The sequence below is a fragment of the Salmo salar genome, chromosome ssa10 (genome assembly GCF_905237065.1).
Source record: "Salmo salar chromosome ssa10, Ssal_v3.1, whole genome shotgun sequence".
NCBI classification, from domain to species: Eukaryota; Metazoa; Chordata; class Actinopteri; order Salmoniformes; family Salmonidae; genus Salmo; species Salmo salar.
The window spans coordinates 20,907,765-20,913,764 of NC_059451.1; the positions used below are offsets into that span (position 1 = coordinate 20,907,765).

A 6,000-nucleotide genomic window follows, 5' to 3' on the forward strand; every position below is an offset into this window, starting at 1 on the left:
TTCAAGTCTTGCCATAGATTTTCAAACTGATTTAAGTCAAGTTTTGACTGTAACTAGGCCACTCAGGAACATTGTGTTGTCTTGGTAAGCAACTCCAGTGTATATTTGGCCTTGGGTTTTAGGTTATTGTCCTGCTGAATGGTGAATTTGTCTCCCAGTGTCAGTTGGAAAGCGGACTGAAACAGGTTTTCCTCTAGGGTTTTCTTTTTATCCAAAACAACTCCCTAGTCCTTGCAAATGACAAGCATACCCATAACATGATGCAGTCACCACCATGCTTGAAAAAAGGAAGACTGGTATTAAGTGACGTGTTGGATTTGCCCCTAACAACACTTTATTCAGGACATAAAGTCAATTTCTTTACCATGTTTTTTTGCAGTTTTACTTTAGTACCTTATTGCAAAAAGGATGCATGTTTTGGAATATTTGTATTCTGTACTTGCGTCCTTCTTTTCCACTCTGTCATTAAGCTTACTATTGTGGAGTAACTACAACGTTGTTGATCCATCCTCAGTTTTCTCCTATCACAGCCATTAAACTCTGTAACTGCTTTAAAATCACCGTTGACCTCATGGTGAAATCAGAAAGCGGTTTCTTTCCTCTCCAACAACTAAGTTAGAAAGAACGCCTGTATCTTTGTAGGGACTGGGTATATTGATACAAAGTGCAATGAATAACTTCCCCATGCTCAAGGGGATATTCAATATGTGCCTTTTTTATTTATACCCCATCTACCAATCGGTGCCCTTCTTTGCGAGGCATTGGAAAACTCCCAGGTCTTTGTGGTTGAATCTGTTTTTGAAATGCACTGATCGACTGAGGGACTTTACAGATAATTGTATATGTGGGGTACAAAGATGAGGTAGTCATAAAAAAAAATCATGCCACTAGAGTCGATTTCCACGGCCCCACTGAAATCTATACTGAACAAAAATATAAATGCAACAATTGAAAAGATTTTACTGAGTTACAGTTCATATAAGAAAAAAGTCAATTGAAATAAATTCATTAGGCCCTAATCTATGGATTTCACATGACTGGGAATACAGATATGCATCTGTTGGTCAAAGATACAGTTGAAGTCGGAAGTTTACATACGCTTAGGTTGGAGTCATTAAAACGTGTTTTTCAATCACTCCACAAATGTCTTGTTAACAAACTATAGTTTTGGCAAGCCTGTTAGGAAATCTACTTTGTGCCTGACACAAGTAATTTTTCAAACAATTGTTTACAGACAAATTATTTCACTTATCATTCACTGTATCACAATTCCAGTGGGTCAGAAGTTTACAAGCACTAAGTTGACTGTGCCTTTAAACCGCTTGGAAAATTCCAGGAAATGAGGTCATGGCTTTAGAAGCTTCTGATAGGCTAATTGACATCATTTGAGTCAATTGGAGGTGTACCTGTGGATGTATTTCAAGGCCTACCTTCAAACTCAGTGCCTCTTTGCTTGACATTATGTGAAAATCAAAAGAAATTAGCCAAGACCTCAGAAAAAGAATTGTAGACCTCCACGTCTGGTTCATCCTTGGGCGCAATTTCCAAACGCCTGAAGGTACCACGTTTATCTGTACAAACAATAGTACGCAAGTATAAATACTATGGGACCACGCAGCCGTCATATCGCTCAGGAAGGAGACACGTTCTGTCTCCTAGAGATGAAAGTACTTTGGTGCGAAAAGTGCAAATCAATCCCAGGACAACAGCAGAGGACCTTGTGAAGATGCTGGAGGAAACGGGTACAAAAGTATTTATATCCACAGTAAAACAAGTCCTATATCGACATAACCTGACAGGCCACTCAGCAAGGAAGAAGCCACTGCTCCAAAACCACCATAATAAAGCCAGACTACGGTTTGCAACTGCACATGGGGACAAAGATCGCACTTTTTGTAGAAATGTCCTCTGGTCTGATGAAACAAAAATAGAACTGTTTGGCCATAATGACCACTGTTATGTTTGGAGGAAAAAGTGGGAGTCTTGCAAGCCGAAGAACACCAGCCTACAAACCCGACTCAATTACACCAGCTCTGACAGGAGGAATGGGCCAAAATTCACCCAACTTATTGTGGGAAGCTTGTGGAAGGCTACCCAAAAAATTTGACCCAAGTTAAACAATTTAAAGGCAATGCTACCAAATACTAATTGAGTGTATGCAAACTTCTGACCCACTGGGAATGTGATGAAAGAAATAAAAGCTGAAATACATCATTCTCTCAACTATTATTCTGACATTTCACATTCTTAAAATAAAGTGGTGATCCTAACTGACCTAAGACAGGGAATTTTTACTAGGATTAAATGTCAGGAATTGTGAAAAACTGAGTTTAAATGTATCTGGCAAAAGTGTAAACTTACGACTTCAACTGTACCTTTTAAAAGAAAGGTAGGGGCGTAGATCAGAAAAACAGTCTGTATCTGATGTGACCACCATTTGCCTCATGCAGCCTGACATCTCTTTCGCAGAGTGTTGATCAGGCGGTTGATTGTGGAATGTTGTCCCAAACTTCTTCAATGACTATGCAAAGCTGCTGTATATTGTGCGGGAACTGGAACACGCTGTCGTACACGTCGAACCAGAGCATCCCAAACATGCTCAATGGGTGACATGTCTGGTGAGTATGCAAGCCTTGGAAGAACTGGGACATTTTCAACTTCCAGGATTTGGGTTCAGATCCTTGGGACATGGAGCTGTGCATTATAATGCTGAAACTTGAGGTGATGGTGGCAGATGAATGGCACAACAATGGGCCTCAGGATCTCGTCATGGTATCTCTGTGCATTCAAACTGCCATTGATAAAATGCAATTGTGTTCATTGTACGTAGCTTATGCCTGCCCATACCATAACCCCACTGCCACCATGGGGAACTCTGTTCACAATGTTGACATGACCAAACCGCTCGCCACACAACGCCATACACGTGGTCTGTGGTTGTGAGGCCAGTTGGTCGTACTGCCAAATTCTCTAAAATGACGTTGGAGGCGACTTATGGTAGAGAAATTAACATTCCATTTTCTGGCCACAGCTCTGGTGGACATTCCAGCAGTCAGCAAGCCAATTGCACACTCCCTCAAAACTTGAGTTTTCTGTGGTATTGTGTTGTGTGACACAACGGCACATTTTAGAGTGGACTTTTATTGTCCCCAGCACAAGGTGCACCTGTGTAATGATCATGCTGTTTAATCAGCTTTTTGATATGCCACACCTGTCAGGTGGATGGATTATCTTGGCGAAGGAGAAATGCTCACTAACAGGGATGTAAACAAATTTGTGCACAACATTTTAGAGAATTAAGCTTTTTGTGCATATGGAACATTTCTGGGATCTTTTATTTCAGCTCATGAAACATGGGACCACCAAATCAAATGTATTTATATAGCCCTTCTTACATCAGCTGATATCTCAAAGTGCTGTACAGAGACCCAGCCTAAAACCCCAAACAGCAAGCAATGCGGGTGTAGAAGCACGGTGGCTAGGAAAAACTCCCTAGAAAGGCCAAAACCTAGGAAGAAACCTAGAGACGAACCAGGCTATGAGGGGTGGCCAGTCCTCTTTTGGCTGTGCCAGGTGGAGATTATAACAGAACATGGCCAAGATGTTCAAATGTTCATAAATGACCAGCATGGTCAAATAATAATAATCACAGTAGTTGTCGAGGGTGCAACAGGTCAGCACCTCAGGAGTAAATGTCAGTTGGCTTTTCATAGCCGATCATTGAGAGTATCTCTACCGCTCCTGCTGTCTCTAGAGAGTTGAAAACAGCAGGTCTGGGACAGGTAGCACGCCCGGTGAACAGGTCAGGGTTCCATAGCCACAGGCAGAACAGTTGAAACTGGAGCAGCAGCACAGCCAGGTGGACTGGGGACAGCAAGGAGTCATCATGCCAGGTTGTCCTGAGGCATGGTCCTAGGGCTAAGGTCCCCTGAGAGAAAGAGAGAGAGCATACTTAAATTCACACAGGACACTGGAGAAATGCTCCAGATATAACAGACTGACCCTATCCCCCCGACACATAAACTACTGCAGCATAAATGCTGGAGTCTGAGTCGAGAGGGGTCAGGAGACACTGTGGCCTCATCCGATGATACCCCGGACAGGCCCAAACAGGCATGATATAACCCCACCCACTTTGCCAAAGCACAGCCCCCACACCACTAGAGGGATATCTTCAACCACCATCCTGAGACAAGGCCGAGTATAGCCCGCAAAGATCTCCGCCACGGCACATCCCAAGGGGGGGCGCCAACCCAGACAGGAAGACTACGTCAGTGACTCAACCCACTCAAGTGACGGCATGGAAGAGCACCAGTAAGCCCGTGACTCGGCCCCTGTAATAGGGTTAGAGGCAAAGAATCCCAGTGGAGAGAGGGGAACCGGCTAGGCAGACAGCAAGGGCGGTTCGTTGCTCCAGTGCCGTTCCGTCCGTTCACCTTCACACTCCTGGGCCAGACTACGCTCAATCATAGGACCTACTGAAGAGATGAGTCTTCAATAAAGACTTAAAGGTTGAGACCGAGTCTGAGTCTCTCACATGTGTAGGCAGACCATTCCATAAAAATTGAGCTCTATAGGAGAAAGCCCTGCCTCCAGCTGTTTGCTTAGAAATTCTAGGCACAATTAGGAGGCCTGCGTCTTGTGATCATAGCGTACGTGTAGGTATGTACAGCAGGACCAAATCGGAAAGATAGGTAGGAGCAAGCCCATGTAATGCTTTGTAGGTTAGCAGTAAAACCTTGAAATCAGTCCTTACCTTAACAGGAAGCTAGTGTAGGGAGGCTAGCACTGGAGTAATATGATCAAATGTTTTGGTTATAGTCAGGATTCTAGCAGCCGTATTTAGCACTAACTGAAGTTTATTTAGTGCTTTATCCGGGTAGCCGGAAAGTAGAGCATTGCAGTAGTCTAACCTAGAAGTAACAAAAGCATGGATGAATTTTTCTGCATCAATTTTGGACAGAACACTTCTGATCTTTGCAATTTTACGCAGATGGAAAAAATCTGTCCTTGAAACAATCTTGATATGTTCGTCAAAAGAGAGATCAGGGTCCAGAGTAACGCCGAGGTCCTTCACAGTTTTATTTGAGACGACTGTACAACCATCAAGATTAATTGTCAGATTCAACAGAAGATCTCTTTGTTTCTTGGGACCTAGAACAAGCATCTCTGTTTTGTCTGAGTTTAAAAGTAGAACGTTTGCAGCCATCCACTTCCTTATGTCTGAAACACAGGCTTCCAGCGAGGGCAATTTTGGGGCTTCACCATGTTTCATTGAAATGTACAGCTGTGTGTCATCCGCATAGCAGTAAAAGTTCACATTATGTTTTCGAATGACATCTCCAAGAGGTAAAATATATAGTGAAAACAATAGTGGTCCTTAAACGGAACCTAGAGGAACACCGAAATTTACAGTTGTCAGAGGACAAACCATTCACAGAGACAAACTGATATCTTTCCGACAGATAAGATCTAAACCAGGCCAGAACTTGTCCGTGTAGACCAATTTGGGTTTCCAATCTCTCCAAAAGAATGTGGTGATCGATGGTATCAAAAGCAGCACTAAGGTCTAGGAGCACGAGGACAGATGCAGAGCCTCGGTCTGATGCCATTAAAAGGTAATTTACCACCTTCACAAGTGCAGTCTCAGTGCTATGATGGGGTCTAAAACCAGACTGAAGCATTTCGTATACATTGTTTGTCTTCAGGAAGGCAGTGAGTTGCTGCGCAACAGCTTTTCCAACATTCTTTGAGAGGAATGGGAGATTCGATATAGGCCGATTTTTTTTTTTTTTTTTTTTTTATATTTTATTTTTTATTTTTTGTAAATATTTTCTGGGTCAAGGTTTGGCTTTTTCAAGAGAGGCTTTATTACTGTCACTTTTAGTGAGTTTGGCATTCAGGCTTGCCATAACAAAAGGGTTGAATACTTATTGACTCAAGACATTTTAGCTTTAATTAATTAATTAATTACTAAACATTTCTAAAAACATAATTCCA

The 6,000-nt window shown here is 42.5% G+C and overlaps 1 protein-coding gene across 2 annotated transcripts in view; it reads left to right on the forward strand.

The window, feature by feature from the left end:
• The window catches only part of cbarpb (CACN subunit beta associated regulatory protein b), a 54,047-nt gene that overhangs the window by 34,660 nt on the left and 13,387 nt on the right, over positions 1 to 6,000 (forward strand). The window lies entirely within an intron of this gene.